The sequence below is a fragment of the Pleurodeles waltl genome, chromosome 7 (assembly GCF_031143425.1).
Source record: "Pleurodeles waltl isolate 20211129_DDA chromosome 7, aPleWal1.hap1.20221129, whole genome shotgun sequence".
Classification (NCBI taxonomy): Eukaryota; Metazoa; Chordata; class Amphibia; order Caudata; family Salamandridae; genus Pleurodeles; species Pleurodeles waltl.
Window position 1 is genome coordinate 140,662,309 of NC_090446.1, and position 12,323 is coordinate 140,674,631.

Genomic DNA, 12,323 nt, shown 5'->3' on the forward strand with positions numbered 1-12,323 from the left:
CATGGAAGGAAGTCATTCCACTACTCATTTCACAAACAAATTGGCAACTCACTACACAACCAAGGCAGACACATTGGACTCCTATTTAAAACAGAAGAAAACCATCAGCACCAACCCCTTTCCTAAAATACCCTCTAAGAATAAACCAACCCAACCTCTACAGTCCTTCAAACAAATATCCCAGGATTAATTTATGGATTTGGTCAAAGCAAGCAGACCTTCTGGTTGCCCTTCTGACCCTTGCCCACCACAAATCTTCAAGAACATTCTTCTATCTACTTCTGCTGCCACACCTGTAAGAAGAATCATCAACAACTCTTTAACTTCAGGAACTTTTCATGTAGACCTGAAAAAGGCATACATACGACCTTTATTAAAGAAAACAAACCTAGACCTGCAAGACCCCAACAACTACAGACCTTTCCTGGGCAAATTGATAGAAAGAGCAGCTTTTGCCCAGATGTCACAATTCATTGAAGACAATTCTATACTTTCAGACTTCTAAACTGGATTCTGCCCAGGAAGAAGCACTGAATCGGCACTCATAGCAATCTGGGATGATCTTAAAAAAACAAACGACCGAAATGGAGTTGCTGCACTACTTCTCTTGGACCTCTCAGCTGCCTTTGATACGGTTGACCATGACGCCCTAATTCAAAGACTCCACGAAGCCGGCATACAAGGGATTGCTCTCGACTGGATTACTTCCTATCTTTAAAAAAGATCTAATATCATCCACTCGCCCCCCTTCTCGTCCGAACCCTACCTCACAAAAGCAGGGGTCCCCCAAGGGTCAATCATCTCACCTTTGATTTTCAACATCTACATGATATCATTACCAGTACTGATCAATGATTTCCATCTCACATGCTACAACTATGCAGATGACACACATACTACTTAAATTAGAATGCCCCAAAAACATTGAAAACTCACAAATCTTAATTTGCCTCAGAGCCGTTGATCAGTGGATGACCTGGAGACATCTCAAAGTAAATACCTCCAAAACAGAAATACTCATATGTGGTGACTGGAGAAGTTATGACCCTCTGTGCGTCTGGCCTGATGATCTCGGACCACCTCCTCAATTATCCAAGAAAGTTAAAAACCTAGGAATCACCATGGATTCCAAGTTAGCTATGAATGTCCAAGTGGACAAATTAGCAGGAACAAGCTTCATCACCTTGAAGACTTTACGACGCATCTTCCCCTACCTCGGATTTCCACACAAGGTGCAAGCTACTATCTTGCTTGTACTATCCAAACTGGATTATGCCAATGGCCTCTACCATGGATCATCTCTATCTGTTATGAAAAAACTACAACGTTTCCAAAATTCCGCAGCCAGGCTACTATTGCATGTAAAGCCGCAAGCCCACATCTCCCCTGCCTTGAGAGCACTACACTGGTTACCCGTTGCCAGAAGATGCACTTTCAAGCTGCTTTGTATCACCCACAAACCTATACATGGAACAGGACCACTTTTTAATCAGAAGCAAAATAACCAAATACATCCAACAAAGAAACCTCCGCTCAAGATTGGCACCCCGCCTTAGAACACCACCATACAAGAAAAAGACTATAGGTGGTACATCCTTCTCCGAGCAGCCAAACTATGGAATTCATTACCCCCGACTATAAGAGCCACAGCTAACTTTCTTGTCTTCAGAAAACTACAAGAGTTGGCTCTTTCCTTCATGACCACCACATTCAAACAATTATGAACTGCATATGCCTATGTTGATAAATATTTTTTCAGATTATGTGTATATTTCTAGTTATGTATAGTTTCTTCAGAAAATATGTATCACTACTATGTCATAACAATAAAATACACACACACTCTTTAAACCTATTTGACTAAGTATATTTTACCCATGGTTCTAATTATGTATTGTATGTGCATATGTGTGTGTATTCATGTGTGTGTGTGTGTATGCATATATATAAATATATATTTCTGTATGTATGTGTATATGTTATTTCTGTGCTTGGCATGTTCATGGGTCATTGCATGGCTCCTAGGTGGGTTGTTATACTAGATATCTATGAATTCCTGCTCTCATCTTGTCACACTTATCTACCCATCATCATATGTCATGTCTCTATCAAACTATCCTCCATTCTCACTCTGACTCATCCCAAATCCTTTCTACTACTTTCATCTCCTAAATAACTCTGCCTAAGCTCTTCCCTCCGCTTCCACATCGACCTCACCAAACCTCTCTACTACCGTGACCTCCCACACAACCCTACTAAATTATCCCGCATTTATCTCACCCTGCTACTATGCTCTGCCTAACCCTTCCACATACTCTTCCCTCCTCAATCCCCCTTTACTCATCCCAAGCCTTTGGGTTGAGTAAATTAAGGATATACTCCCAATTAACACTTCTGGATTTCTCTCCTCCTCCACCCCTCCATTACTCCAGTCAATCTAACTAACAAACTCTCATATCCGCGGCTCAAATTAACTCATAATAATACTAAAACTGTACTCTTATTTCCCTATACTAATCCATCACTAATTCTTGTTGGGTTCCAGAGTAGCGTGCTACTCACCGAAAAGCGATTCAACGCCTCGTCAGGGGTAGTAAGCGCTATATAAATACGATTACAATACAATTTTTGCAAATTGCGATTCGGTAATTGAAAATCGCAAATTGCGAGAAATTGCGAGAAAGCACACCTGGAGGAGCCTGATGACATCACAAGCAGGAAGTGAGTCATCCGAAGCAGTTTCAGGCGCCACACCCAAACCAGCATCCAGCGAGAGTCAGCCCAGCCACACTGAGCAACACTTTGAAGGAGGCAGCACACCAGAACAACCATGGACACCTCTGCCCAAGGAAAGGAGAAGGGAGAAAGAAAGCGTAGCGAGCAAGAGCTGGAGGTGCTGACAGAGGAGGTGGTCAGGAGCCATGACGGGCTTTTTGGCTCGGTAGAAGAAATTAAGAAGAGGTGGTACGACCTGCGGTCCTTTGCCAAGGAGAGGGTGGCAAGATGACTGCAGGAGGCCAGGAGCACAGGAGGCGGCCCACCCACAGAGTCACCCTCCACCCCGTTAGAGGACCTAGTGGAGTCCACACTCCTCCCTGAAGCAGTCAGTGGGGTCACAGAGATAGACACCTCCGGCACACCAAGTACCAGCAAAGGTAAGTGCAATATTGATTTGTAACCCCATATGTGTATGCACAAAAGCCCCTTAGGAATTAGCAAGTAATGCAAAACATTGTGAGAAGTAGTCCATTCCACATCTTAGAAGCAGAACAAGAATGCATTGTGGGAGTGGCAGTCCACAACCCAGAGCTGAAAGAAGCACATACAATGTAATTAAGTAGAGCGACACCCAGAAGAACACAACACCCACAACACAGTGAAGAGAAGTACCTATACTTTTATTACCATTGTGTGAGCGTAATTGTAACAAACATAACTGACATGCTGCATATTGTCGTTGCAGGTGGGCCAGGCCCAGCAGCCACAGCATGTGCCAGCTTAGGGGAGACTGACACCCATCCAGCTTCTGACTCCAACAAGAGTGGGTCTCTGAACATTGCGCCACGCCGACGCAGGCCCAGGGCACTGCCACTGCCAGAGCTCAGTCAGGACTCCAATGAGCAGCAGGAAGGCCCACATACACCATCCCCAACTGGCAGATGCACCCAGATGCAGGAGCCCAGTTCGAAGCAGACCACAGCACCCCGCAGGATGGCTACGAATGCAGGTGCACAGGCATATGAGGCAGGTGAGGCAACCTCCTTTTTTGGTGGCCTGGAATCGGCTATGTTGCAGCAGCAGCGCCTGCAGAATAAAAAGATCACTGCATTACAAAAACAGACGCAGCAACATAATGCCAACATGGGTGGCCTGTATCGCCAGCTGGAGTGCCTGAATGCAAATACTGAACAGCTGCATGAGGGACAGGTCCAGGCATCGCAGGACACAAGGGAGCTCACTTCTGCTGTGAGGGAACTATGTCAGGAGCTGCGCCATGGCAGGGTGAGCCACCATAGGCAAGAGCGACGCTTCATGAACATATTCGGGGGATTTTGTCGCTCTGTCACTAGGCTGGCTAATTCCACCTCCCAAATTTCACGTCGTGCAGTGGCTGCACAGGTGGAGGCAGCACACAGCAGCAGGGAGCCTAGTTGTGCCTGCAATGGACACCAGACGGCGCAGTGCAAGGCACAGCACTGCCACAGAGGCAGACAATCGAGGTGCCAGTGAGGCAACTGGGCACCCGAGTGGTGTGCGTGAGCGCAAGAAGTGACTGTGGTGGCCAGAGGGGTAATGAGTATACTATGAAGGAATAGTGCTTTACTGTGGACTTCTTTTGTTTTTTTTTTAAATCACTTTTGTTGGTATTTGTTGGACTAACATTACCTGACATTAAGGTAATACATTTACTCACTACAGGTACATTTGTCAGTGGATTTGTGTTGTTCATACTTACATCTGAAATGGTTGTGTGTGATGTCAGCACACCTTTGCCTTCCCTCTGCTGCACTGGTCCTGTCTGCTGGCTGTAGGGGTGGTATGGGATCATCCTCCTCATCTGAGTCTGGCTCCAATATTTCCACAGGTATGCCCCTGGTGGTAGCTATATTGTGCAAGATTGCACAAGTAGCCTCTCTTCTACATGTCGTCTCTGGGCTGTACTGTAGTGCCCCTCCACTTTTGTGGAGGCACCGGAAGCGACTCTTCAGCAGTCCCAAGGTGTGCTCCACCACATTGCGGGTCGCCCTGTGGGCTGTATTGTATCTCCATTCAGCAGGTGTAGTAGGATTTAGGTAGGGCATCATCATGTAGGTGCGCACTGCGTAGGCACTGTCTCCTGGAAGGGACAGAGGGTATATTGAGTAACTAAGCTATCTGACATCAGCCCGCCATCAATGCGCCAGTGTACAGAGGGACAATACCTAGTTGATATCCTTCTCCAAACTCCCCAGCTAGCAGTCTTGTGTGAATGCCCCTATGGTGAAAGATGTAAGAATCATGGGTGCTCCCTGGGTACCTGGCCACGAGATCAGTTAGGTGATATGCAGTGCCTCCTACATCATGTTTGTTCATTGAATGTTGGTATTTACAGTTGCAGTACACATACTCTGTGGCTGATGGTGGACAGATTGCAAAATGTGTCCCAACTATGGCACCTAGGACATGGGGGAACTGTGCTATCTGGTAAAAATCTATTTTTGTCTGCTGTATTTCCTGCGGGGTGTGGGGGAATCTGATGTACTGGTGTATCCTGCTCAGCATGGCGTTAATAACTGCATTGAAAAATCTAGAGAAGGTACTCTGTGAGACCCCTCCAGCTGCTGCTATGACCCCTTGATAGCTCCCTGAGACAAGTAGGTGGAGGGAACATAATACTTGCACATGGGTGGGGATACTATGTGTCCTATGTGTTCTGCGCTGCAGTATGGGTTGCAGCTCAGCTATCAGATCAAGTATCATGGCTGAGTTCAACCTATACCTCTCAAATATTTCCTCCTCTATCTGGTCAAAAAGTGTAATGCGCACTCTGAAAATGCGCTCCTGTCTTCTCCACCCTCTCCTCAAACCTGCCAAGATCCTCATACTCCTCGCCATGACGTAGAGTGCAGCCATTGTGGAAAAAAGTCTGAGGCATTCTGGGCCTCTTTATATAGGTTGCACCTGGTTACCACCTGGTTTCGCTTGGTGGCATTTGGGCTGCGAATGCCTTTCATGCATCGCAGACCACGTTTTTGCATTCGCAAACGGCCGAATTTTGCGATTCGCACCGTTTGCGAATGCAAAAAAGCTTCATACATCTGGCCCATAGTGCTATATGATATAAGTGGTATAGTAGGAGCTTTGCATGTCTCCTAGTTCAGCCTAAGGTGCTCTGCTATAGCTACCTCTATCAGCCTAAGCTGCTAGAACACTACTAATCTATTAATAAGGGATAACTGGACCTGGCACAAGGTGCAAGTACCATCAGGTACCCACTATAAGCCAGGCCAGCCTCCTACAACGTCTGCCTGACATTAAGTTTAAATATAGGGAAGCATGACCCCTCTACTTCACTTCTTGATACGGGGTTCACACATAGTTAGTAAACCACAACACATTAAGAAAACTTCCAACATGGCTGCATCTAACAAGCCCAGTGACGTTTATGTCTTCATAACCTTGCTTAGTCAACTTTCTCTCCCACTGTATACCTGGTGAGAAGGCATATTAGTTTTGCTAAGGTCTTACTAGCAGGCATGTGTGCACTTCTATATGTAAAGGCAAACATCCACTGCATAATTACTAACTTGCATTGGGCAATAGTTAAAGATTCTTTCATCAAAGACACTGTCAATGGCTCCCTTAGGTGATGTTTTGCTGACTGCACCATCATATTCATTAGTAACAGTTCCATTGATGACAATCCTGACAACAGCGAATCCTGGTGCAAGGAAGGAAGCAGTTATGTTGATTCTGATAAGAGAGTGATATCGATGCACCTGCCAAAGCATATCTCTGAGAGAAAATACCATCTCAACCTCTGTCTAAGCTGTTGGAATCTGAACATGAAGAGAAATCAGATCTAGAAGTCGAGGTCAAATGCCAAGATACACAGAAAGTTTTATCTCCACATGACAACTTTAACACAGACTTTTCCATCACAATGACCCATGCTTCAGGGACAATGAGTGGCCGGAGGATGGGTCCGATTAGGACCATTATTATGACTCTTATGAGTAAAAGCCACAGGTTTACAAAGTGCACATCGATGTCATCTGAATCTTCAGCAAATTATGGTGGAGTATTATCCAAGATAGCCTACTAAGCACCCTTCTCAACCAGGCCCTGCTCACCCATGACATCCCCATGATCATCCTCCATCAGTACACAATCACTTACATACTAGACCTTTACTGGAAATACATCCAGTAGTGGTGCTGCCATCATAAATGTCACCATATCAGCTACAGCCTTGCTTTGCAACTCGATTACCCAGGCAGTGATAACATTTTCTGAAATTTGTCACCAGAACATGGCCCGAGACAGGATTCTCTACAGCTTCTGGCACTAAGGACTTAGGGCCTGATTTTTACGTTGGGAGAAAGGGTACTTCATCGCAGTGGCAATAAAGTATCCTTCCCACCAACATAATGGTCTGCCCACTAGATTTAAAAGTGGGGGGACCTTTGGTGTAACCACAGTGGAGACTATTCTGTCTCTGCAGTGTTTGGACCTACCTCTTTTGCGGCCCAACGGAGTAAGGGCTGGCGGATGTTGACCTGCATGTCTGCCCACCTAATTTAGATGGGCAGACATGCAGGTCAGTTTTCACAGCCCATGACTGCCTGGAAAACTCTGCCGGTATAAGCAGTTAAAACTGCAAAATGCCCCCCTTGCCACAGGAGATAACTCCCATGGCGAGATGGCATTGTTTTTTTATTTTCAAAAACAAGATCTCGCTTGAGGTTTTGTTTTTGAAAATCTACAATTTGCAACTTTGCCCTTTGGCTCCTTCATGTTTGATGGAGCTGTGCGGCAAAGTTACAATGAATTGATAGGAACCACCTTCATAACAGCTCCTATCAATGCGTTAAATGTCTGCCAGCCACACGGTCATTATAAAATTGGCAGTCAGGACCTCTGCCGGAGCCAGGACTAAAGTAGCGTGCGCCCCTGGTGGAAGTCGGCCCGACTGTCAAGATATAACTTGGGGCGCTATTTGAAATACTGTGAACCCATTGGACTGCAAATCCGACAACCCACTGAACATTACATGAGTAAGGTGCATATAAGGTAACAGCAGTGCTTAATTTGTAAACAAAAACGTACCGGTACTCAAAGCCCTACTCGCAAACATGTGGCTGCTTCAACTTAATGTGGGAACACGGAATACTGAGGCAGTGTAATCCTGAAGCCATCTCAGGCCTCTTTAAACCAGTTAAAGCCACTCCCTGCCCCTTCAGCTCGCTTTTGCAGCTTTCTGCTTTCTCCCATTGTGACACTTTTTTATTTTTCTCTTCCTCCGTCTTTCCCATATGTGTCTTTTGTTTGCAGCAAATGCTTGGGGCACAAGACTAATCGCCGGCCCTCAAAAATAAGTTGGAGGAGGCTGGCCTGGTTTGTAGTGGGTACCTTGGGTACTTACACCTTATACCAGGTCCAGTTATCCCTTATTAGTGAAATTTAGTAGTGTTCTAGCAGCTTAGGCTGATAGAGGTAGCTATAGCAGAGCAGCTTAGGCTAAATTAGGAGACATGCAAAGATCCTGCAATACCACTTATACTTACACAGTACTTATACACAAGTAAAGACAATACTCAGTGTTACCAGAAATAAAGGTATTTATTTGGGTGACAGTACCAAAAATATCTTAGAGACAATACTCCTTCTGGATGTAAGTATTATACACAATATATACACTAGACATCAAAATTAGACAAGTAACTAGTCATAGAACAATGCAAACAGTAGGAAATCCTATAGAATGCAATGGGAGAAAATAGGTGTAGGACCAACACAAACCATATACTAAGAAAGTGGAATATGAGTCACAATTGCCCCCCTAGACAAGTGTTGTGTGTGGAGAATTGTTGGGAGAGTAAGAATACAGTAATGGTAAGTAAATTACCCCTCCCCAGAGCCCAGAAAAGGAGGAGTAAAATACTGCAAGTTTCCTTACGATGCACTACACCTAGTTTTGGGGATTTTGCAGTAGCCAACCAAGTCTGCAAAGAACAACTGCTGGATTATTGTACCTGAAGACTTGCAAAGGAAGGGGACCAAGTCCAGAAGTCAAAAGAAGTTCCAGGAAAGAAAGGACCCCTGCCAACCCAGAAGAGGGTGCAAAAGAAGAGTGCCCGGTTAGTCGAAGACTGCAGATATGCATCCTAGGAAGATGCCAGCGGGTTCCTGCATGATGCAAAAGATGTCCCATGGCGTGAAGATCGTTGCAGATGAGATTTTGTGTTGGAAGGCGCCAACAAGCCTTGGCTACGGCAAAAGTGCGTTTTGCATCAAAATGGCGCTGGATGGACCCAGGAGGGACCTGGGGAACTCTGTGTGAGGAGGAAGAGGGAGCTCTCACCACTTTAGAGAGCCCTCAGGATACCAGCCAGCAGCCCCAGGAATCGCAGGATCCAGGTTCAAAGGAGGTGCAAAACACTGTTAATGCAGCACAACAAAAGTAGATCCCACACCACCGGACAACAACTCAGCGAGTTGAGCATCGCAGGATGGAGTGCTGGGACCTGGGCCAGGCTGTGCACGAAGGAATTTTGCAAAGAGTGCACAGAGGCCTCAGGGGGTGAAGAAGAGGCAGTACACAGGGGTTCCGTCGCCCTCGGCAAAGGCAAGGTCTTACCTCCTCCGAATTGCATCAGCAGGACCTCAGGACAGTCTATGTCCACCTCTGTGTCCTTAGGAGCACGCTTGTCACTGTGAGAGGAGTCCCAGGGTACTGGTCGTCGCCTTGGAAGGTGCCTGCTTGGAGCAGGGGAGTGACTCTGTCACTCCACGGGAGATTTCTTTGGTCCTTCTGGTGCAGGATGAAGACAGGGACTCCCCAGAGCATGCACACCATGGAAACTGTTGCAGTTGCTGACTTGGAGCTGAGGTTGCTGAAGAAAAGTGTCTCTTGCAGACATTTAGTTGCAGTTACAGCGTTTCTTGGAGCCGGCTGCGGTTGATCTGAGGTCAGAAGAGTCTGAAGTTGTTGCAGAGGATTCCTGAAGGAAACTTGCAAGCAGAATCTGAAGAGAACACACAGGAGAGACCCTAAATAGCCCTGAGAGGGGGATTGGCTACCTTATCAGCTAAGGACCTATAAGGAGGGGTCTCTGACGTCACCTGCTGGCACTGGCCACTCAGAGGCCTCCAGAGTGCCCCCACACCTTGCAAAGCAAAATGGCTGAAGTCTGGGACACACTGGAGGAGCTCTGGACACCACCCCTGGGGTAGTGATGGACAGGGGAGTGGTCACCCCCCTTTCCTTTGTCCAATTTCCCGCCAGAGCAGGGGAGAAGGGGTCCCTGAACTGGTGTAGACTGGTTATGCAAGGAGGGCACCATCTGTGCCCTTCAAAGCATTTCCAGAGGCTGGGGGAGGCTACCCCTCCCCAGCCTGTAACACCTACTTCCAAAGGTAGAGGGTGTAACACCCTGCTCTCAGAGGAAGTGCTTTGTTCTACCTTCCTGGGACTGGGCTGCCCAGACCCCAGGAGGGCAGAACCCTGTGTGGGAGGTGGCAGCAGCAGTAGCTGCAGTGCAAGCCTCAGAGAGCTGGTTTGGCAGTACTGGGGGTCCATGGTGGAGCCCCCAGGATGCATGGAATTGGCTCCCCGATACCAGATTTGGAATAGGGGGACAATTCCATGATCTTAGATATGTTACATGGCCATATTCGGAGTTACCATTGTGAAGCTACCTATAGGTATTGACCTATATGTAGTGCACGTGTGTAATGGGGTCCCTGCACTCACAAAGTCAGGGGAATTTGCCCTGAACAAAGTGGGGGCACCTTTGCTAGTGCAAGGGTGCCCTCACACTTAGTAACTTTGCACCTAACCTTCAGCAAGTGAAGGTTAGACATATAGGTGACTTATAAGTTACTTAAGTGCAGTGAAAATGGCTGTGAAATAATGTGTGCTTTATTTCACGCAGGCTGCAGTGGCAGTCCTGTGTAAGGGTTTTTCTGAGCTCCCTATGGGTGGCAAAAGAAATGCTGCAGCCCATATAGATCTCCTGGAACCCCAATGCCCTGGGTACCTAGGTACCATATACTAAGGACTTATATGGGGGGTCCGGTATGCCAATTGAAATTGGTAAATGAAGTCACTGGCCTACAGTGACAAATTTAAAAGCAGAGAGAGAATAAGCACTGAGGTTCTGGTTAGCAGAGCCTCAGTGACACAGGTAGGCACTACACAGGCATACACATTAGGCCATAAATTATGAGCACTGGGGTCCTGACCAGCAGGATCCCAGTGAGACAGGCAAACACATACTGGCAGACATGTGAAACAAATGGGGGTAACATGCCAGGCAAGATGGTACTTTCCTACACAACCCCCCCCACAAACAAGGGACACCAGGTGAGTCTTCATTGTGTAAGTGGAAATATCTGGAGAGTCCATCTGCATTGGAGTGGGTACTCCCAGGTCTATGTTCCACTGTATAGTCCATTCCCTGTAGGGAGATGGACCACCTCAACAGTTTAGGGTTTTCACCTTTCATTTGATTAAGCCATAATAGAGGTTTGTGGTCTGTCTGAACAATAAAGTGAGTCTCAAACAAGTAGGGTCCACAGCAAAGGCCTCCATCTCTATGGCAGACCAACGCTATTCTCTAGGGGTCAGCCTCCTGCTCATAAAAGGAACAGGTTGATCCTTGCCCTCTGAGTTAAGTTGTGATAGTACTGCCCCTACCCCTAATTCAGAAGCATCTGTTTCAACAATTACGGTTTTGGAGTAGTTTGGGCTCTTTAACACAGGTGCAGAGCACATTGCCTGCTTAAGCCCCTCAAAAGCTTTCTGACAGCAAGCTGTCCACAATACCTTTGTGAGGCATTTTCTTACTGGTGAGGTCATTAAGAGGTGCTGCAATGGAGCTATAATTCTTAATGAACCCCATGTAATACCCAGTGAGACCTAAGAAGGCTCTGACCTGGGTCTGAGTTGTAGGGGGAGCCCAGTCCATAATGGTCTGAATCTTCCCCTGAAGTGGTGCAATCTGTTCCCCAACTACCAGGTGGCCCATATAAACCACTTTTCCCTGCCCTATCTGGCACTTTGAAGCCTTGTTAGTTAGGCCTGCCTTTTGCAAGACCTCCAAAACTTTCCAGAGGTGGACCAGGTGATCATCCCACGTGGCGCTAAAGACAGCAATATCATCCAAATATGCTGCACTAAAAGCTTCCAAACCTTGGAGGACTATATTCACCAGTCTCTGAAAAGTGGCAGGTACATTTTTCAAACCAAAGGGCATCACTGTGAAGTGATAATCCCCTCATATGGTAGAAAATGCAGTTTTTGCTTTAGCATCTTCTGGCATTTTGATCTGCCAGTACCCTGCAGTCAAGTCAAAAGTGCTTAGATACTTGGTAGATGCCAGTGGATCTATTAGCTGATCTGCCCTGGGTATAGGGTGAGCATCTGTTTTCGTTACTGTATTGAGACCCCTATAGTCCACACAAAAGCATTTCTCTCTTTCCTTCTTTGTTATGAGGTTTGGGGACAAGCACCACTGGGCTAGCCCAGGGGCTATCAGAAGGGTCAATAAGTCCAAGATCTAACATTTTTTGAACTTCAGCTTTAATGCAATCTCTGTCATGGTGAGGTTGCCTGTAAA